The sequence below is a fragment of the Ovis aries genome, chromosome X, assembly GCF_016772045.2.
Source record: "Ovis aries strain OAR_USU_Benz2616 breed Rambouillet chromosome X, ARS-UI_Ramb_v3.0, whole genome shotgun sequence".
NCBI classification, from domain to species: Eukaryota; Metazoa; Chordata; class Mammalia; order Artiodactyla; family Bovidae; genus Ovis; species Ovis aries.
In genome coordinates, this window is record NC_056080.1 from 116,747,595 (window position 1) to 116,770,284 (window position 22,690).

At 41.1% G+C, this 22,690-nt stretch overlaps 1 protein-coding gene and 1 pseudogene across 20 annotated transcripts in view; one reads left to right on the top strand and one right to left on the bottom strand.

The window, feature by feature from the left end:
* KLHL13 (kelch like family member 13) overlaps positions 1-22,690 on the top strand; it is a 447,719-nt gene that overhangs the window by 209,987 nt on the left and 215,042 nt on the right. The window lies entirely within an intron of this gene.
* On the bottom strand, positions 10,796-11,310 carry LOC101106147 (glycine cleavage system H protein, mitochondrial-like; annotated as a pseudogene).

Sequence of the window (22,690 nt, forward strand, 5' to 3'; positions counted from 1 at the left end):
GTTTGGGTCAATATGAAGATCAAGAACAATTATAAAAAGAAATATAGCTCCCAGGCAGCAGTTCAACTTTGCTGAAAAAGAAGGTAGGAATGGAAAACTGAGGGGCTGTCTCAGGCAGTGGTTCTAGTTCAGAAATACTCAAGCCCGTCCTTCTCACAGAGCGGCCCTTTGTTTCATGTTTGATTTCTTCTATATGAACAATTCCCATTCTTGTGCTCAGATGCAACAATCCAGCATTCATTGTCATGATAAAAATAGAAAATGACAGGCATTGATTTTTCACAGTAATTCACCCTACATCTGTTTTCTGATTTCTTGAGCATATAAAGGCCAAACAGGCAGGACAGAAATATGGAAGAGAATGCCTCATGCATTTGATGGGAGACAGTTGTTTTCCCAGGAAGGTGTGATGAAGGACACTGTATTTGAGAGGGATTTTTTTTTTCCATTGCAAATTTAACCTTCCCTACTTAACAGGTAGTTCCTGTGTAGGAACTGCCTGCTAAGAGGATCCAATTCATATCATTAAAATAACAATGACTTTATCAGGTTTTCCTTAATCTCTTCTGATACTTGCCAATGGAGGGACTGTTTCTCAACCCCATCTGTTTTGATTGTACCAAAAGGACCTGATAAAATCAATGAAGATAATGTATACAGCAGCATTTTGTAAACATGTTTCAGGATGATAAGGTATTGTTAGTCTTCATTCAGTTCATAAATATTTATCGAGGGACTATCCTGTGACAGCTTCTGTGCTAGATACTGAAAGTGAAAGTGAAGTTGCTCAGTAATGTCTGACTCTTTGTGACTCCATGGACAGTAACCCACCAGGCTCCTCCATCCATGGAATTTTCCAGGGAAGGATACTGTATCAGTCAGTCAGTTGAGTTGCTCTGTCGTGTCCAACTCTTTGAGACCCCATGGATTGCAGGCTTCCCTGTCCATTACCAGCTCTGGGAGCTTATTCAGACTCATGTCCGTCAAGTCAGTGATGCCATCCAACCATCTCATCCTCTGTCGTCCCCTTCTCCTCCCGCCTTCAATCTTTCCCAGCATTAGGGGCTTTTCTAGTGAGTCATTTCTTCGCATCAGGTGGCCATTGCATCAGCTTCAGCATCAGTCCTTCCAATAAATACTCAGGAATGATTTCCTTCTCTCTTAGGAGAGACTGGTTGGATCTCCTTGCAGTCCAAGGGACTCTCAAGAGTCTTCTCTAGCACCACAGTTCAAAAGCATCAATTCTTCAGCGTTCAGCTTTCTTTATAGTCTAACTCTCACATCCATACATGACCACTGAAAAACCTGGATAGCCTTGACTAGACGGGCTTTTGTTGGCAAAGTAACGTCTCTGCTTTTTAATATGTTGTCTAGGTTGATCATAGCTTTCCTTCCAAGGAGCAAGTGTCTTTTAATTTCATGACTGTAATCACCATCTGCAGTGATTTTGGAGCCCCCCAAAATAAAGTCTTCCACTGTTTCCACTGTTTCCCCATCTATTTGCCATAAAGTGATGGGACCAGATACCACGATCTTCATTTTCTGAATGTTGAGTTTTAAACCAACTTTTTTACTCTTTCACTTTCATCAAGAGGCTTTTTAGTCCTTCTTCACTTTATGCCATAAGGGTGGTGTCACCTGCATATCTGAGGTTATTGATAATTCTCCCGGCAATCTTGAGTCCAGCTTGTGCTTCTTCCAGCCCAGCATTTCTCATGATGTACTCTGCATATAAGTTAAATAAGCAGGGTGACAATATACAGCCTTGACGTACTCCTTTTCCTATTTGGAACTAGTCTGTTGTTCCATGTCCAGTTCTAACTGTTGCTCCTTGACCTGCATACAGATTTCTCAGGAGGCAGGTCAGGTGGTCTGGTATTCCCATCTCTTTCAGAATTTTCCACAGTTGATTGTGATCCACACAGTCAAAGGCTTTGGCATAATCAATAAAGCAGAAATAGATGTTTTTGTGTAACTCTTACTTTTTCCATGATCCATTAGATGTTGGCAATCTGATCTCTGGTTCCTCTGCCTTTTCTATATCCAGCTTGAACATCTAGAAGTTCACGGTTCACATACTGTTGAAGCCTGGCTTGGAGAATTTTGAGCATTACTTTGCTAGCGTGTGAGATGATGAGTGCAATTGTGCAATAGTTTGAGCATTCTTTGTCATTGCCTTTCTTAGGGATTGGAATGAAACCTAACCTTTTCCAGTCTAGTGGCCACTGCTGAGTTTTCCAAATTTGCTGGCATATTGAGTGCAGCACTTTCACAGCATCATCTTTTAGGATTTGAAATAGCTCAACTGAAATTTCATCACCTCCACTGACTTCGTTCGTAGTGATGTTTCCCTAAGGCCCACTTGACTTCACATTCCAGGATGTCTGGTTCTAGGTGAGTGATCACACCATCATGATTATCTGGGTCATGAAGATCTTTTTTGTACAGTTCTTCTGTGTATTCTTGCCACCTCTTCTTAATCTCTTCTGCTTCTGTTAGGTCCATACCATTTTTGTACTTTATGGTCCCCATCTTTTCATGAAATGTTCCCTTAGTATCTCTGATTTTCTTGGAAAGATTGCTAGTCTTTCCCACTCTATTGTTTTCCTCTGTTTCTTTGCATTGATCACTGAGAAAGGCTTTCTTATCTCTCCTTGCTATTCTTTTGGAACTCTGCATTCAAATGGGTATTTCTTTCCTTTTCTCCTTTGCCTTTAGCTTCTCTTTTCTCAGCTATTTGTAAGCCTTCCTCAGACAACCATTTTGCCTTTTTGCATTTCTTTTCCATGGGGATGATCTTGATCACTGCCTCCTGCACAATGTCATGAACCCCCGTCCATAGTTCATCAAGCACTCTGTCTGTCAGATCTAATCCCTTGAATCTATTTGTCACTTCCACTGTATAATTGTAAGGGATTTGATTTAGGTCATACCTGAATGGTCTAGTGGTTTTACTACTTTCTTCAATTTCAGTCTGAATTTGGCAATAAGGAGTTCATGATCCGAGCCACAGTCAGCTCCCAGTCTTGTTTTTGCTGACTGTATAAAACTTCTCCATCTTTGGCTGCAAAGAATATAATCAGTCTGATTTTGGTGTTGACCATCTGGTGTTGTCCATGTGTAGAGTCTTCTCTTGCGTTGTTGGAAGAGGGTGTTTGCCATGACCAGTGCATTCTTTTGGCAAAACTCTGTTAGTCTTTGCCCTGCTTCATTTTGTACTCCAAGGCCAAACTTGCCTGTTACTCCAGGTGTTTCTTGATTTCCTACTTTTTCATTCCAATCCCCTATAATGAAAAGGACATCTTTTTTGAGTGTTAGTTCTAGAAGGTCTTATAGATCTTCATAAAACCATTCAACTTCAGCTTCTTCAGCATTACTGGTCAGGGCATACACATCAGTATTCTTGCCTTGAGAACACCATGGACAGTATGAAAAGGCAAAAAGATAGGACACTGAAAGATGAATTCTCCAGGTCAGTAGGTGCCCAATATGCTATTGGAGATCAGTGGAGAAATAACTCCAGAAAGAATGAAGAGATGAAGCCAAAGCAAAAACAACACTCAGTTGTGGATGTGACTGGTGATGGAAGTAAATTCTGTTGCTATAAAGAGCAATATTGCATAGGAACCTGGAATGTTACTTCCACATTTCAAGGCAAATTGGAAGTGGTCAAACAGGAGATGGCAAGAGTGAACATAGATGTTTTAGGAATCAGTGAACTAAAATGGACTCGAATGGGTGAATTTAACTCAGATGACCATTATATCTATTACTGTGGGCAAGAATCCCTTAAAAGTAATGGAGTAGCCATCATAGTGAACAAAAGAGTCTGAATGCAGTACTTTTGGATGCAATCTCAAAAATGACAGAATGATCTCTGTTCATTTCCAAGGCAAACCATTCAATATCACAGTAAGGATACTGGAGTGGGTTGCCGTTTCCTTCTCAGGGGATCTTTCCAACCCAGGGATCAAACTCGGGTCTCCCACACTGCAGGCAGACTCTTTCCCATCTGAGCCACCAAGTGCTAGATACTAGGCAGGCAAAAGTGCTGGTCCAGGCCCTCATGGGGCTTTCATTTATTTCCATAAGAGTTCCCTGGTTCCCCTTTCCACCCCTCCTGCTGTGATGTGGGCACATCTCTATCACCTCACTTGTCTCACGGTAGACTGATACATCCTGGTTTACCCATGTATTTCTTCTGTTATCTTACGAGCTCCTCCAAAACAGAGGACATTTCCTCTGGACAGAGGACATCACTGGTATCTATGATGCCTGCCTTGCACATAGTATGTTATTTCATTAATGTGTATAGTCTATTATAGATCTATTTATTGGGCTTCCCTGGTGGCTCAGCTGGTAAAGAATTTGCCTTCAATGTGGGAGACCTGGGTTCATTCCCTGGGTTGGGAAGATCCCCTGGAATACCCACTCCAGTATTCTGGCCTGGAGAATTCCATGAGCTGTATAGTTCATGAAGTCCTAAAGAGTCGGACATGACTGAGCGACTTTCACTAATGGATCTATTAATAAATGGTGGTTAATGTTGGCCCTGAAACCATGGACTCTCAGTCCAGACACATAAAATAGGCTGTGATACGTAAGACTAGGATAGTTTACCCCCTTTTTCCACGTGAGGAACTTGAGCCCCAATGATGTGCTATATGAATTTAGGCAAAGCAGGTTATCGTTCCGTGTCTCAGTATTTCCAACTGCAAAATGGAGATAAAAGAGTTTTAGAACTGAAAGAAATTTCTCCTTGTCCAAAACTTCATTTAAGAAGTGAATAAAATGACACCCAGAAAGGTTGCGTGCGTGCATGCTCAGTTGTGTGACTCTTTGCTACCCCATAGACTAGCCCACCAGGGTCCTCTGTTCATGGGGTTTTCCAGGTAAGAATACTGGAGTGAGTTGCCATGTCCTCCTCCAGGGGATCTTTCCAACCCAAGGATCAAACCTGGGCCTCCTAAGTCTCCTGCATTGGTAGGCAGATTCTTTACTATTGTGCCACCTGGGAAGCCCTCCAAAGGTTAAGCAACTCATCTAAAAGGAAATTAGTAGAGGATTTGCTGACATTTGTAATAATTCTCTCTTCACAATCCCCTTGTTCTTTCTCTCTGTGAGCCTTAGTAGTATCACAAAATTGCTGTAAAGTCACAGGGAAAGAATAGAGATTGATGCTGTGGTTGAAGCACAAATGCTACCACTTTGGAAAAACCATTGCCATTGTCTACTAAAGATGCACATCCTCTGGGAATTCCCTGTGGTCCAGTGGTTAAAACTCTGCTTCCACTGCAGGGACCTGTGCTAGACCCCTAGTCAGGGAACTAAGATCCTGCAAGCTGGGAGGTGTGGTCAAAAAAACCACCACATTACTTATGACCCAGCAGTTCAACTCTTAGTCATATACTCTACAATTCTTGCACATGTACATAAAAAGGCATGCACTGGAATATTCAGAGAAGCTTTACCAATATAGTAAAAAAAAAAAGAGAAAGAGAAACAACCTCAATATCCATTGAAAAGATGGATCAATAAATTGAAACATTTGTGTAAATTAGAGTATGATACAGCAAAGAAAACAAATCTCATTAAGATAATATCAAGCGAAAAAGCAAAAGGACTGATTAATATCATCTACAGAAAGTTTGTTTATAAGCAAAGCTAAGCAATATATGGTTTTGTTGTTTAGTCGCTACATCATGTCTGACTCTTTACAACCCCATGGACTATAGCTCACCAGGCTCCTCTGTCCATGGGATTCTCCAGGCAAGAATATGGAGTGGGTTGCCTTTTCCTTCTCCAGAGGATCTTCCCAACCCAGAAATCGAACCTGCGTCTCCTACATTGTATTGTATTATAGGAGGTTTCTTTACCATTGAGCCAATATGTAGTGAAGCAATGAATAAAAATGAGATTGACAATTACAAAATGCTGAAGGGCCTAGTGTAATATCAATATTCAGCCCAAACCAAATATCACCATTTTAGAATGAACTTGTGAGATATAAGAAAAAACCTGCATTTTCATTTAAAAAATTAATTCTTGCTATATGTCCATTAGTTATCATTTTAGAATTAAAAATGTATTTTTACATCTAGAACCAGAACTTTTTTTTTAAACACTGTCAACTTCTGTGAACACTGAGCTGCACATTTGTGAAACTAAATAGATATCACTGTCCACCAAGGTCAGTGCAAAGACATTTTTAAGGTGACTCAACTTTGTTTAGTATTTTCTTCTTTACTATACTCTTTTCTGGCTTCCCAGGTGGCACTAGTGGTAAAGAACCCGCCTGCCAATGGAGGAGATGCAAGAGATGTGGGTTCAATCCCTGGGTCAGGAAGATCCCCTGGAGAAGGAAATGGCAACCCACTCCAGTATTCTTGCCTGGAAAATTCCATGGACAGAGGAACCTGGCGGGCTATAGTCCATGGGGTCACAAAGAGACATGACTGAGTGACTGAGCACATACTCTTTATATTCACTTTTACCTGGAGGATTGAAGATGCTTTGTCACAGATGATTTGGGAATTTTTTCTTATGAAATTTTGAGGTGATAATATTGATATGCCATTGTTAATTCAAACTCAGAAAATGTAAAGCATTCTCAAACAGAACTTTTTCTTGAAAGGCTTATGGCCTGAATGGAGTTAGATACCTGAAAATAAAATTTAGTCCTCGAAGATTATTTTGTTTCATGTTAGAAATATAATTACACCAAACAATTCAAAAATATTAGAATTATATGATTAAACCTATACTACTTGACCTTGAATTATTTTTATAGCATTCATTAGTTCAAAAAGTATATAATTTTCTTCATAGACTAATCAACATACTTTTTAATATTCATATTCTTTATCTATTCCCCTGTTTAATTATTTGATGTTCATAATCATTGTACATAAACTTAGCAGCTCATTTATATAACTATCATTTATAGTGTAGTATTTTATTCTTACAATAGTAAGGGAATTGTCAGTGCACATATCATCTAGAATGCCTACCTATATTTGAAACAATGTTTTGATACTCATAATACTTCCAAATACTGAGCCTTGGTCATGTGCAAGTACAGAAAAACAAAAATGGTGTTGATGTGAGCATTGTCTATTCAGCCTTCCAAGGATCTAGATCAAAACCAAAACCAAATAACAGATTTTCCCCAAATACAGACTCCAAAACCAGACTTCCAGCATCTCTGCTAGAGAGTAGGTTCCCCGGTGTTGTGAGGATGCTTTCTAATTTACATCTACATTAAAGAGAATTCTTTAAACGTATCCAATATTTAATAATTAAAAATTACAATGATCTGAAAGCATTTTGAAAAAAAGAGTATTATATAAGGATAATTCAAGTTGTAATCCTTGCCTCCTTTTCCCTTTTCTTCTTCATATGTCTCAGCCAGTTTGTTTTTCAAGAGCCCCATCCACTATGACCTCTCGAATTCAGCACTTGAGTGCCCCTATGACTGGATGTCTAGCCCTGGCAGCAGGTGCCCCATGTAGCAGCATTCACACTCAGGCTATGCTCTGGCGAAGGCTTGCCCAGTGTTTCTTTGGGTACCATATACACCCCTGGCAGACATTCAGGTAGGCATGTGGATGTTAACAGACCCTCCCTCGGTACAAATTTTTCCTGAGAAGATTTAATGAACTAAGCGTGTTACCATTTAATAGTTTAAGCACCATTTACATTTACTGTGAACTCCCTGGAGGTAAAAGAATATTTATGCAGGAATTAGTTGATTGCCTTTAGGAAAAGTATTAATGTATACCTGCTCATGTTTATGGACCCAGAGACAGTAAAAGTCAATTCTGTGAGGCAACCAAGGACATACCACATAATGATCCCCTCCCTCCTTTGTTTTTGTTTTGTAATTAGGGGATTATGATAAGAGAAGCTCTCTTTTAGTGGGAGATCAATTATTTTCCAACTGATAAGTAGAAAGGGGACTTCGCTGTGGTCCAAAAATTTAGCTATAACCATTCAATAATAGGAAGGGGCTACCATGCATATTTTCTTGGTATTATTAGAGGTGGTAGAAATAGAAATGTTATTAATAGGTATTATTAGAACAATGGCGGAAAGGCAATTTGTTGGATTACAAAGATGGTAGCATTTAGTGGCATAAAAACATGGGTGTTGAACTCGAGTGACACTGCTGTTCAGTCATGGTTCAGCCATGTAACCAACTGTGGGAACCAGGACAAGTTGCATCATGTCTCTGAGCCTCCATTTTTACTTCTATAACATGAGGGTGAGAGTAGGGCCTATTTGATAGTGTTGTTAAGAGGACCAAGTGAGCTAAGGCCCATAAAGTGCTTAGCACATTGCCTGGCACAAATGTGCTCAATAAACATTATAAATAGCATTTTATTATTATAGACACTAAGTTATTATCATTACCTGTAAGCTTTATTTATGGCTGCCTTATGATATTTATTACTATCTGTCTTATATCAGAGTTATTTACATTAAGGCTAAACTACTGAACAAAACTTCCTGGGGGAAAATTGCTTGTCTGATTCATACACCAAACACTATAGAGTCTAGCATGCTGAAGCAGCACTAAATCACAGTAGCTATCAAACATTTTTAATACATACAGACATGACTAAATTTAGAAAGTTTAACAAGACACACCTTACTATGTACAATGCATCTGATATTTATTTTTCCATTCTATTTCATTCCACTAAAAGCTAGTCTCATCTTGACCCACTAAATTCACTGCTGGGTCTGTCCTATGGCTTGAAAATCTCTCGGCTAGACCACAAAGCAGGCCTGAACCTTCCCACCAAGGGTGGTGGTGTGGTTAGTGAGGAGTGAACAGAAAGGCTGGGCAAGGACCAAATGGCAGCTACTTTTAGGACACTAAACAGCAGAGATGAGGCAGATCAAGAGCATGAGGGATGGGGAGGAGAGGGCCTTGATTCAGAAATACTGAGTTCTGAAGGTAATAGCATCAAGTTCAGAGCTGGGTCATTCTAGCAGTCTTAATGAAAAACAAAGAAAGGGGGAAAATAGAAACAAGGATCAACTGCCTGGAAATGAGGCTGGCAGTCCAGAAGGCCAGGTGGGCGTTGGTATCTCTCCTATTCCAGGAACTCTCCTTTTTTCCAGATTTTTCTTTTCCTGTCAAAAATAACTTGGGTGTGTTTTTAAGTTTAAAGACTATGAAGTGTACACACATACACCACCTAACTTTAAAAAATCCTGTTTAATTGCCTTGTCTTGACTCTGGATTCAATAATTCTCCCCCTTCCTTCCTGCTTTTTCTATTAGCTTAAAGTCCATATTTTTTTTCTGTCTTATTTTCCTTTAAACACGATTTTGGTCTAAGAACTTTTGCTTCCACAGCCTCATAACAGTTTCAAGGCCCAGGCCATTTTACAATGTTATCTGCAGTCTTATGGTTTTAATTTATTTTTTCTTCCATTTGATCCTCTGTACAGCAAGTGAGATTTAGTCATTCTTTCATTCATTGAGTCTAGCAATTTGTTGAACATTTATTACGTGCCAGACACATACTACCTGCTGCTCAGGTAGCTGTGATCAAAGACAAGTTCCTTACTGTTACAGAGCTCATAGTCAGGTAGGGGATATAGACACTAATCCTATAATCACACAAAGAAATAAAAACAGCCACTGTGATATATGCAGTACAGGATAGGTATGTGACAATTTGAGAACATTCAGAAATGATCAGTCAAGGAAAAGTTCTTTGGGGAACTAAGGTTTGAGCTGAGAACTGCAGAATGGGGAGCGGTTAGGAAAAAGGATCGGGAGCATCCAGGCAGGTAGAACATGGCCTTGGGGTGAGAGGGAGCAAGTTGAGTGAAAGGAACTAAGAGAAGGCCAGTGGGGTAGCAGGAAGTTTCTAGAAAGGCATAGTGGGAAACGGTTCTGGTTTCATGCTGTGGAAATTCACAGACTACTTTCTCTAGTCTGTGTTAGGGAGTGTGTGTGTGTTTTTTTTAAGAAGTTGAATATTTTATTATTAAATTGTTTATTCTCCTGCAAGGCTGTTGCTTCACTGTATAAAAATAGCACCAGCAAACACAGCAAAATTAAGATAGTACTATTCTTCACTGGACACTATACAACTAACAAACTTTTCTCCACTGGCAGTTATTTCTAGTGGGAAGATAATTTTGACCCAAATTCAAGGATAGCTGTAAGCAAGTTACAATGTCATATAAGGTTTAAGATAACCATGTTATCCTTGAATTGCATAATTTTTGTAATTAGTTTTACCAGAGATAATTTCAGGAATTCTGAATATTATAACTGGAGCCTAGCCTAAAAATTACAGGATGCTGTGGAAAAGATGCACAGTGTTTATCTGAAGTCATTAGAAAGTTAAGGGGTATTTTCTTCAGGAAACATTGTTACAAGTAGCTTCTTTCCCTAAAAGTTGCTTTTTAAATATCTATCCACCACTAATTTAAGATAACTATGCTAGATTATGGAGAAGGCAATGGCAACCCACTCCAGTACTCTTGCCTGGAAAATCCCCTGGATGGAGGAGCCTGGTAGGCTGCAGTCCATGGGGTTGCTAAGAGTCTGGCAGGACTGAGCGACTTTACTTTCACTTTTCACTTTCATGCATTGGAGAAGGAAATGGCAACCCACTCCAGTGCTCTTGCCTGGAGAATGCCAGGAACAGAGGAGCCTAGTGGGCTGCCATCTATGGGTTCGCACAGAGTCGGACACAACTGAAGCGACTTAGCAGCAGCAGCATGCTAGATTAAGTTGTTTCAAAGTAGTTTATTTAGGGGTTCCATTTTCACTCCTCAGTAGATTTTATGTATTTCTCATAATGCTTCTTCATTCATTAGTTCATCTAGTTCTGAAGGGTAACTGAATGTCATCTTGATCAGCCAACCATCTTCATAACAAGACTTGTTGACAGGTCCTAGATTTTCTGCTAGAGCTTTATTAATTTCAGTTACTTCTGATAGAGGAGAATAGAGTTCACTAGCAGCTTTCACACTTTCCAAAGCACTAAACTCCTCTTGTTTGTTCAACTTTGTAGTCAGGCAGACTACAGTAAACAACATCTCCCAAAGCTTCCTGTGCAAAATTGCTGATTCCCACTGTTCCAACACCATTTTCTGTGGTTACCCATTCGTGTTTTTCTGTGAATTTCCGCACCGACAGCAGAGCAGGGCCGGTGCGCAGTGCCCAGACGGCACCCGCCCGCAGTCCCCAGCGCGGCAGCGAGCAGGGCGCGCTGGGTGCCTAGATGGCGCGCAGGCTGCCGACGGCGACCTGCACGCTCTGCACCGCGCACAGCGCCATGTTCCATGGATGCAGAGGGTCTCCGCGCAGCACCTAGAGCACCCCGGCCGGCGGGGCGGGGGCTGTTAGGGAGTTTTGAAGTTATCTTAAGGGCGATGGCAATCCATTAGACTGTCCTTTGGGTCCTTGTGTGTGGTGGTGGTGGGGAGGATGTGAACATATTTATTTCAGAAAATGCCACTTTGGCTACAGCATGGAGAATGAATTGGTGTCTGGCTAAGTGTGACTATAGATAAAATTTAAAAGCTATCACTTACTTTGTATTAAGCACTATTATAAAGGGTTTTTCTACACTTTGTCATTGAATCTTCACAACCCTATATGAATGGAGTAGCTACAGTTATTATCCCCACTTAACCTGTGACAAAAACTGAAGCTCAGACAAGTGAAGAGACTTACCCAAGATGGCATAGCTGGGATGTGGCAGAGCGGGGATTCTATCCCATAAGGCTATTAAGCTCCCTCACCTATTTCTTTCCTCCTCCCAGCCCCTCCCTTCCGGCAGCCACCACTTGTTCTCTGTATCTATGACTTTTTCTGTTTTGTTATGTTTGTTCATTTGTTTTTTGGATTCCACATTTAAGTGAAATCATATGACATTTGTCTTTGTCTGACATTTCACTTAGCATAATACCCTCTAGGTCCTTCCATGTTGTTGCAAATAGCAAGATTTCATTTTTATGGCTGAGTATGGTTTTTCCAGTGGTCATGTATGGATGTGAGAGTTAGACTGTGAAGGCAGCTGAGCGCCGAAGAATTGATGCTTTTGAACTGTGGTGTTGGAGAAGACTCTTGAGAGTCCCTTGGACTGCAAGGAGATCCAACCAGTCCATTCTAAAGGAGATCAGTCCTGCGTGTTCATTGGAAGGAATGATGCTAAAGCTGAAACTCCAGTACTTTGGCCACCTCATGTGAAGAGTTGACTCATTGGAAAAGACTCTGATGCTGGGAGGGATTGGGAGCAGGAGGAGAAGGGGATGACTGAGGATGAGATGGCTGGATGGCATCACCAACTCGATGGACGTGAGTCTGAGTGAACTTCTGGAGTTGGTGATAGACAGGGAGGCCTGGTGTGCTGCAATTCATGGGGTCTCAAAGAGTCGGACACGACTGAGTGACTGAACTGAACTGAATATTCCATTGCATATATACCACATATTCTTTATCCATCCATCTATTGATGGGCACTTCCATATCTTGGCAATTGCAAATAATGCTCCTATGAATATAGGGGTGCATGTATCTTTTCTAATTAGTGTTTTTGTTTTTTTGAGGTAGAGCCGCCTGATAGTTTTGAATGAAATTACCATCAGAAGTTGCCTATTTCATAAACTTGTTGTTTTTCTTCCTTCAAGTCAGGGGTCACTTGGCCTTCCACCTGCAGACTCAGTCCCACCTGAGTCCCCGGACCAATCCTGATTTTAGACAAGCATAAGCCAGGCCACTTCAGTGTTCTTGCCTGGAGAATCCCATGGACAGGGGAGCCTGGTGGGCTGCAGTCCATGGGGTTGCAAAGAGTCAGACACGCCTGAGCGATTGAACAACAAGCCAGGCAGTTCCAGCCTAGCCATCTGGTTTTCAGTATTAAAATATCAGTGTTGCCTTAACTTGCTTCCTATTTCTGAAATCTGGGCTTTTTGGCTTTCTGCCATGTATCTGAGTCCTTGTCTTGGCCAAGTGAAACAATGGCTATGAAAATGTTTTGGAAATGATAATGCTTAATATATGTACCTAGCATAGGGTGTGAGTACACAGTAGATTTTCAGTAGCTACTGCTACCTGGATCATGGCTTGGTTATTGAAAGTCAACCAAGCAGAGTCACAAGGAGCAGAGTTCAACTGCAGTATCTTTTCAAGAAGTGACAAACCCTCTCCTCCAGAGAGCCTTCTTGTCCTGCTCTTGACAGGGTGTTGTTCTCTCTGATTTTCCACTGACTAGTCTGTGCGTCTTCCCAACCTGGTTCATAAGGTGGAGGGTGGAATATTCAAAAAGAGCCTGGATTCTGGAATCAGTTCTGCATTTAAATTCTGACTGCGTGACCTTAGGAAAGATACTTAACCATTCTCCAATTTCATCATCTGTGAAATCATAAATACTTCATACCCTTTGGCAATTGAATTAAGCAAAGTACATAAGGGCATTGGTATTCAGTAAGCATGAGCTTCTCTCTCTTTCTTTCCTTCCTTGTTCCACGTACCTCTTCAAAACTGGTCCAATTTGGTCTTGGGCTGTCAGACTCTGAAGCAGCCCTTGTTTAACTGTTATTAATAAAAATGCCCCATGACTTTCTCAATGGCATGCCCTAAACTTTGGTCTGGTTTATTCTTGTGCATGCTAATATGACACATTCTGACCACCAGGGTTGTGTGTACCTAATTACTGCTTGACTAGCTCAGTTAATATTAACTGAGAATTTACTTTGTGAAAGGTACCATAGGAAATATTAATCCACCTCCTTCCTGACTCTTTACATTGGGCTGACTTACCTGCCCTACTTTTCAACACATTCCTGTGGGCCTCTCTGACGCCACCCCCAGTAGTTAGCAGGCATTCTAATTAATTGATGTGCCTTCTCTTGCCCCTAATTAGTCTTGATTTGATTTTACTTAATCTTGTTTTCCTGTTTCTCTCCTTGACTGTGTACTCTGATTTTGATCATTCCCATCTCTGTTCCTTCCAGGACTTGATCTTTTCCCTGACTTTCCCTTTGGCATTTGGACTTTGGCTGACTGGCATCCTTTCTGGCTCAGGTCCTCATTTTGGGCCTGGAATTTCCTGTTGCCTCCGATGACAGTACTTCTTCTTGATCCAGTTTTCCTGTTCAATGGGTTCCTAATGCTTGCTCAAATCTGAATTATGTCTAGATAAGTCAATCATGGTGGCCCAGGGTGAGGATAGGGTGAGAGCAGGGGAGTGCTAACCAATACAAATTACGTGACTTGTCTTGCTGCCCACAGGGAACACACACACACACACACGCACACACACACACACACACACACACGCACACACACACACACTGAGCAAGGAATGACTGGTAGGTATCTAGCATGCACTCATTATACGCATAATACCAACCAACAAACTTGACGCATCTGAAAACGAAAATCCCAAAGCCAGAGAACAGTGGATCTGGCAGCCCAGCCCGCTGAGGCCAAGTTGGCCTGGGATGGTAAAATTGTCTTCTGGTGTTTTTAAAAATATACATCAGTATATCTTTCAGAGGTGCCTGATTTACAGGCAAGGAAGACATTCTTAGAAGACCTGGTTTTGAAACAGGAGGAAAGGGAGCAGGACATAACCTCTAAAAGAATGATATAGCCCTTGAGGATACAACATAGACATAAACTGTTTAGAACCAACTAGGACCAAAATGGCGGAAGATTCTACTTCCAGTTGTCCTTGAGTCTCATTATAGCTCACTGTAACATATTAGCATCTAAATGATATACCTACAGGTGCCGTGGCAGTCCTGAGGCTAACCATAGAAGTTCAAAAGTGGACAGTGGCCCAGTTCTTGGAAATTTCTGCCCCTTCCCCCAAATATTTAGAATAATCCTCCACTCATTAGCCTATGAAATTAACCAACCCATACAAACTAACCACCCCATATTTGGGGGCCTCTTACCTTCTGAGATGGCCCACATACTGTCTGTGGAGTGTTTCTCCCAAGGTCATTCTTGCCTTTGAGATGGACCTCATTCTGTCTATGGAATGTGTATCTCTAAGTAAATCCACTTCTTACTTGTGACTTTGTCTTTCACTGAATTTTTTCTGTGATGATACATAAAAAACCCGAGCTTCATTAAGTCTTGAGACCAGATGTATGATCTCAATTAAAAGATAGTGGGTTTGGACTTCCCTGGTGGTCCAATGGTTAAGTCTCCATGCTCCCAATGCAAAGGGCACAGGTTTGATCCTTGGTCAGGGAACTAAGATCCCACATGCTGCATAGCACAGCCAAAAAAAAAAAAAAAGATAGTGGGTTCAAGTTCCAGTTCACAGATTCAAGTCCCAGTCTGAGCTGTGTGGTTTCAGTTTAATATGCTTTACAGATATTTAAAAAATAATTTCAAGATCAGTTTTTCTTATTTTAACCACTTAAAAATATATTTCATTGCTCATTTTGCAATTAAGATAATAATTTTAGAATATGTGATTCTCATACAAAGAAATTCTGTTTGCAGTAGGGCCAAAATAACTGAGACTTATAGCAGAAATATCGTGATAGTGTTGTTGTTATAGTGTATACTTTTCATACTTTCGTTCTTCTACAAGATGCAGCTGAAGCCACGCTCAAATCCAATATATATAGTTCTATGAAAATATGATACTCAGGAATCTGATCTTGCAGAATGGATAGGAGGATCATTCACTTTTACTTTTCTTCCTTTTCATCTACTGCCATAAACTGTTCAAGGAGGCACAGGTTAGTGGGGAAGCAGTGGAACCTGAGGAAGGACAAGAGGAACTAGGAGAATTTAGCAGTCTGTATAATGGCTCCCAAGGATAAGGAAATTGAAACAGAATGAGTGCTGGTGGAGAAAGCATCCCAATAATGCTGAGATACTGTGATTTCTGGGCTTCCCACATGGCTCAGTGGGTAAAGAAAGTGAAAGAAAGAAAGTGAAGTCACTCAGTCGTGCCCGACTCTTTGCGACCCCATGGATAGTAGCCTGCACCAAGCTCCTCCGTCCATGGGATTTTCAAGGCAAGAGTACTGGAGTGGGGTGCCATTTCCTTCTCCAGGCAATCTTCCCAACCCAGGGATCGAACCCACGTCTCTCACATTGTAGACAGACTCTTTTACCGTCTGAGCCACCAAGGTGGATAAGGAATATACCTGCAAGGCAGGAGACGCAGGCAGATGTGAGTTCAATCCCTACCCCAATGTTCATCGCAGCACTGTTTATAATAGCCAGGACATGGAAACAACCTAGATGTCCATCAGCAGATGAATGGATAAGAAAGCTGTGGTACATATACGCAATGGAGTATTACTCAACCATTAAAAAGAATACATTTGAATCAGTTCTAATGAGATGGATGAAACTGGAGCCGATTATACAGAGTGAAGTAAGCCAGAAAGAAAAACACCAATACAGTATACTAACACATATATACGGAATTTAGAAAGATGGTAATGATGACCCTGTATGAGACAGCAAAAGAGACACAGATGTGTAGAGCAGACTTTTGGACTCTGAGGGAGAGGGAGAGGGTGGGATGATTTGGGAGAATGGCATTGAAACATGTATACTATCATGTAAGAAACGAATCGCCTGTCTATGTTCGATGCAGATACAGGATGCTTGGGGCTGGTGCACGGGGATGATCCAGAGAGATGATATGGGGTGGGAGGTGGGAGGGGGTTCATGTTTGGGAACGCATGTACACCCGTGGTGGATTCATGTCAATGTGTGGCAAAACCAATACAGTATTGTAAAATAAAGTAAAAATAAAAATTAAAAAGAAAAAGGAATATACCCTGAAGGAGGGCATGGCAACTCACTCCAGTATTCTTGCCTGGAGAATCCCATGGATTGAGGAGCCTGGTGGGCTACAGTCCACAGGGTCGCAATGAGTCGGACACGACTGAAGGGATTGAACATACATGCGCTGTGATTTCTAAGGAGAAATAATATGTTTGTTCTTCACTCTCAATTCTGGAACAGAGCTGCTAAAAACCTTGGAAGTTCCTGGGAGGAGAGCAATAAAGGTGTCTTTTGTTATGTCAATGAAATGACTTTTGGACCCTATTTGAGGATGGGGGTAGGTTGCCAGGAGAGCCAACTATGTGATTAAAGGGTTGTAACTTTCAGTCCCACCTCTTGGCATCCAGGGAGAGGAGAGGGCCTGGAGATTGATTCAGTGGTCACTGGCTAATGATTTGATCATTCATGCCCATGTATTCAAGCTTCCAGAGAAACCTAAAAGGCCAGAATTTAGAAAGCTGCTGGGTTGGTGAATTTGGGAGATTTGGGGACAGTGGCAGCCTGGAGAGAGCATAGGAAGCTCCCCGTCCTTTCCTCATAGCTTTCCATGTGCATCTCTTCCCTCTGGCTGTTTCTGAGTTCTATTCTTTTATCATAAGCTGCTAATCTAGTAAAATCTAGTAAGAGTTTCCCTCAAATTCTGTGAGCCACTTTTTAAAATTAACTGACCCCAAGGAGAAGATTGTTGGAACCTACACTCTATAACTGGTTGCTCAGAAGCACAGGTGATCACCTGAAGTTGGGGCATGGGACAGTTTTGTGGGACTGAGCCTTTACCTTATAGAATCTGATGCTATCTCTGGGTGGATAGGGTCAACATTGAGCTGAACTATAGGGCAGCCAGCTGGTGTGTGGAGAATTGTTTGCTGCTTTGAGGGATAAGACCTGCCCCCTCCATCACACACACACACTGAAACATACATTGGAATTGGGTTCAGAACCCAGATTAAGTGTTCAAAGGGACACAGCAAGCCCCAGCGCTGAAGACCATCCATGTGCTGATGTTTGGAATCAGACAGATAGTTGTTCTTGGTATGTGGAAGCAGCCCCAGTTCATGGTGCGCAGAGAGTGTTTGGGCTCTGGTCAAGTAAGTTGAGGTCAGGGAAGACACTGAGGCTCATTGAGGAACTGGAGGACAAAGCAAGAATCCAAGGCAGGAGGTCACTTTTCTAGACTGAGCAACCCCACTGGGGATTAGCAGAAGAACTCATGTGAGCATGTTCAGGCTTCCCTTCAGGTCTGCCAGTTTAAGAAGATCAAGAGTTCTTTCAACTACGAATCCTCTAGGTCTCAAGCCTTCATAGGCTGAACCTGACTATCTGTTGGGTTATTGTTTGCCTCTCTTTGGAATGCCACAGGGACTAGCAGGGCCAAACCACAAGTTAAAAGTAGCATTAGTTTGAGAAGTCATGGGGCTTCTATATACAAAAATCCATTTTATGTACCATTTCCCAGGACGACCTATATTGCTCAAGAAGTATTTGTTGAGGGTTCATTGGTGTGATAATCAGTTTTATGTCCCATCTTGGCTAGGCCTGCTGCTGCTGCTGCTGCTGCTGCTAAGTCACTTCAGTTGTGTCCGACTCTTGCGACCCCATAGACGGCAGCCCACCAGGCTCCCCCATCCTTGGGATTCTCTAGGCAAGAACACTGGAGTGGGTTGCCATTTCCTTCTCCAATGCATGAAAGTGAAAAGTGAAATTGAAGTCGCTCAGTCGTGTCCGACTCTTCGCGACCCCATGGACTGCAGCCCACCAGGCTCCTCCGTCCATGGGATTTTCCAGGCAAGAGTACTGGAGTGGGGTGCCATTGCCTTCTCCGTGGCTAGGCCTAGGTATCCAGATATTTATTCAAGTATTATTCTGGATATTGCTTACAAGGTATTTTGGAGGTGAGATTAACATTTAAATCAGTAGACTTTAAATAAAGCATGTTACTCTCAGTAACAGGCCCAGTGGGTGGGCCTCATCCAATCAGTTGAAGGCCTTAATAAGGCAAATTTTGACCTCCTTCCAGGAAGAAAGACTTCTGCCAGGAGACTGGCCTGAACTTCAACTTCAACTCTTCCTTGGCTCTCCAGCCTGTGGGTCTCCAAAATTGTGTGAAACAATTCCTTAAATTAATCAACCAGTATCTAGATAGCTCTTATATATTAGGCTGGCAAAAAAGTTCCTTCAGGTTTTTCCATATTGGCTGATGGAAAAAGCTCAACAAACTTTTTAGCCAACCCAATATATATTAATATATAACCTTATATATATGATACATAGGGGTGCATGCTAAGTCACTTCAGCCATGTCCGACTCTTTGCAACCCTGTGGACTATAGCCCACCAGACTCCTCTGTCCGTGGGATTCTCCAGGCAAGAATACAGGAATGGGTTGCCATGCCCTCCTTCAGGGGATCTTCCTGACCCAGGGATTGAACCCAAGTTTCTTACATCTCCTGCTTTGGCAGGCAGGTTCTTACCACTAGTGCCACCTGGGAAGCCCATATAATATGTATATATAAACTTATATCTTGTATGTATGTATATATATATACACACATATATATATGTATATATCTATATATAATATTTATACCTTACTAGTTCTTTCTGGACAACACTGACTAACATAGTTTTCCATTATGAAATTACATGAATTCCACTCCATTGAAGAACATCATTTGCTTATGTCATGTTTTCTTCTGAACTATTCTATTAATAGCATCTCTAGCCTTTTCCCTCACCTGGTTCTATGATAAGGGTAATAGGAAAAAAATTGCAGAGCTGAGAAACTTTATATATTAACACATTTTGAAACAATCTGCTTTCAAGACCTGTTTGTTTTCAACATCAAAACTGACCATCATCATCGATGTGTGGAAAAGTAGTCACTTGAGAATAAAATGTTAAACACTGAAGGCTATTCAAGGATGTTGTGGACAGACTTGTTTGAACTGATTTCAGTTGTGCAAGTTCTTTCAAATACTGGGAGGGGGATACATAAAAATGCAAGTGGTGATCTCATGGTTGACCAAGCCTGCCTTCTGGCTTTCTATGCAGCAGAATGCTGTGTTGTTGCTTGGAGCTGTGACTTCTCATGGGATATACATTATTTAGTTTTTAGTTAGTTTGTTATCTCAGTACAAGTTAATATTAAAGTTCGTGTGTGGTCTTTAAGATGCTTTTGAGTCCATCACATCACCAATATATTTATAAGCTTGAGAAATAGATTAGTATGAGGTAACTTAAAATATGAGTGGTTCCCCTGTGAATTTAGGTCAGATACTTTCTTAGTAATGAAGTTTCTAAGTGTTGTAACTCCTTTTTCCCTGAAGGCATTTAAATCTTAGTTTTGGTTGGACATCTTCCTGGTGGTTGAATGCTAGTAACTATGGACATTCCTAAAGCTGTTTTCTCAAGTTTCTTGTATTTTTCTTTTCTTTGGCTTCATGTTCGCTGTTTCCAGCTGTTTATGTTTTGATCAATTGTTTTCTAAATATTCAATTTCCTTTAACACATTCAATAAAAAAAAAGACTGGATTTCTTGGTTGGAGACTACTACATTTATAAAAACTATTGTTTTAATGTGAAATTAGAGTCATCCATTAAAAGCTATTTTGGTTTCACTAGAATGTATTGATGATATTCTTATCTAGGCTACATACAGAGCCAGAACCTAGAATTGTGTTTGAGAGGAGACTCAACAAATACTTCCTCAATTAATTTAGTTGATAAAACCCAAGTAAAAATTGATGATAAAGAGAATGGCAACCATCCTGTGCAGAAAGAGTTCTCTTTAAAAAAAATACCATACTATATCCTCCCCTTTTCTCCCATTCACTACTTTAAAATACATACAAATATAGTTTTGCTATTTTAGTTCTTGAATAAAAAAATCATAAACCCTGGAAGAATATATAAGAAATGAATAATAATGGTTGTGTGGGATGGGGGTAGTAGATGGATATGACAGAAATGGGAAGAACTTTTAACGATATCAGTTTATGACTTTTCTGATATTGAAACTTCTGAAATTGTTATTCAAAACTTAAAGAAAGAAACTAAGACAAAGGGGACGTATATATACCTATGGCTAATTCATGTTGATGTATGGCAGAAATCAAACCAATATTGTAAAGGAATCATCCATTATTTAAAAATCAGTCAGTTCAGTTCAGTCGCTCAGTCGTGTCCGACTCTTTGTGACCCCATGAATCACAGCACGCCAGGCCTCCCTGTCCATCACCATCTCCCGGAGTTCACTCAGATTCACGTCCATCGAGTCCGTGATGCCATCCAGCCATCTCATCCTCTGTCGTCCCCGTCTCCTCCTGCCCCCAAACCATCCCAGCATCACAGTCTTTTCCAATGAGTCAACTCTTTGCATGAGGTAGCCAAAGTACTGGAGTTTCAGCTTTAGCATCATTCCTTCCAAAGAAATCCCAGGGCTGATCTCCTTCAGAATGGACTGGTTGGATCTCCTTGCAGTCCAAGGGACTCTCAAGAGTCTTCTCCAACATGACAGTTCAAAAGCATCAATTCTTTGGCGCTCAGCCTTCTTCACAGTCCGACTCTCACATCCATACATGACCACAGGAAAAACCATAGCCTTGACTAGACGGACCTTAGTCAGCAAAGTAATGTCTCTGCTTTTGAATATGCTATCTAGGTTGGTCATAACTTTTCTTCCAAGGAGTAAGCGTCTTTTAATTTCATGATTGCAGTCACCATCTGCAGTGGTTTTGGAGCCCAAAAAAACAGTCTGACACTGTTTCTACTGTTTCCCCATCTATTTTCCATGAAGTGATGGGACCGGATGCCATGATCTTCGTTTTCTGAATGTTGAGCTTTAAGCCAACTTTTTCACTCTCCTCTTTCACTTTTATCAAGAGGCTTTTAGTTCCTCTTCACTTTCTGCCATAAGGGTGGTGTCATCTGCATATCTGAGGCTATTGATATTTCTCCCGGCAATCTTGATTCCAGCTTGTGCTTCCTCCAGCGAAGCTTTTCTCATGATGTACTCTGCATATAAGTTAAATAAGCAGGGTAACAATATACAGCCTTGACGTACTCCTTTTCCTATTTGGAAGCAGTCTGTTGTTCCATGTCCAGTTCTAACTGTTGCTTCCTGACCTGCATACAGATTTCTCAAGAGGCAGGTTAGGTGGTCTGGTATTCCTATCTCTTTCAGAATTTTCCAGTTTATTGTGATCCACACAGTCATGGAAAAGAAATGCAAAAAAGCAAAATGGCAGTCTGAGGAGGCCTTACAAATAGCTGTGAAAAGAAGAGAGGCGAAAAGCAAAGGAGAAAAGGAGAGATTTAAGCATCTGAATGCACAGTTCCAGAGAATAGCAAGAAGAGATAAGAAAGCCTTCTTCAGCAATCAGTGCAAAGAAATAGAGGAAAACAACAGAATGGAAAAGACTAGAGATCTCTTTAAGAAAATTAGAGATACCAAGGGAACATTTCATGTAAAGATGGGCTCAATAAACAACAGAAATGGTAGGGACCTAACAGAAGCAGAAGATATTAAGAAGAGGTGGCAAGAATACACAGAAGAACTGTACAAAAAAGGTCTTCACGACCCAGATAATCACGATGGTGTGATCACTCATCTAGAGCCAGACATCCTGGAATGTGAAGTCAAGTGGGCCTTAGAAAGCATCACTAGGAACAAAGCTAGTGGAGGTGATGGAATTCCAGTTGAGCTACTTCAAATCCTAAAAGATGATGCTGTGAAAGTGCTGCCCTCAATATGCCAGCAAATTTGGAAAACTCAGCAGTGGCCACAGGACTGGAAAAGGTCAGTTTCCATTCCAATCCCAAAGAAAGGCAATGCCGCAGAATGCTCAAACTACCGCACAATTGCACCCATCTCACACACTAATAAA